Source organism: Triticum dicoccoides, chromosome 4A (genome assembly GCF_002162155.2).
Source record: "Triticum dicoccoides isolate Atlit2015 ecotype Zavitan chromosome 4A, WEW_v2.0, whole genome shotgun sequence".
Lineage (NCBI taxonomy): Eukaryota > Viridiplantae > Streptophyta > Magnoliopsida > Poales > Poaceae > Triticum > Triticum dicoccoides.
Genome location: NC_041386.1, coordinates 506,400,028 through 506,400,228, shown reverse-complemented (window position 1 = coordinate 506,400,228; position 201 = coordinate 506,400,028).

Below are 201 nucleotides of genomic sequence, written 5' to 3'. Positions count from 1 at the left end.
GAGCTATATGGGCCTAAGTGGGCCTTAGTGGAAAAGAGAAGGGGCAGCCCAAGATGGGCCGTGCGCCCCTCCCCTCCCTTGGTCCGAATAGGACAAGGAGAGGGGGCCGGCCCCCTCTCTCTTTTCCCCCCTCCGCGAATCCTATTCCAACTAGGATTGGGGGGGGGGGGGAATCCTACTCCCAGAGGGAGTAGGACTCCT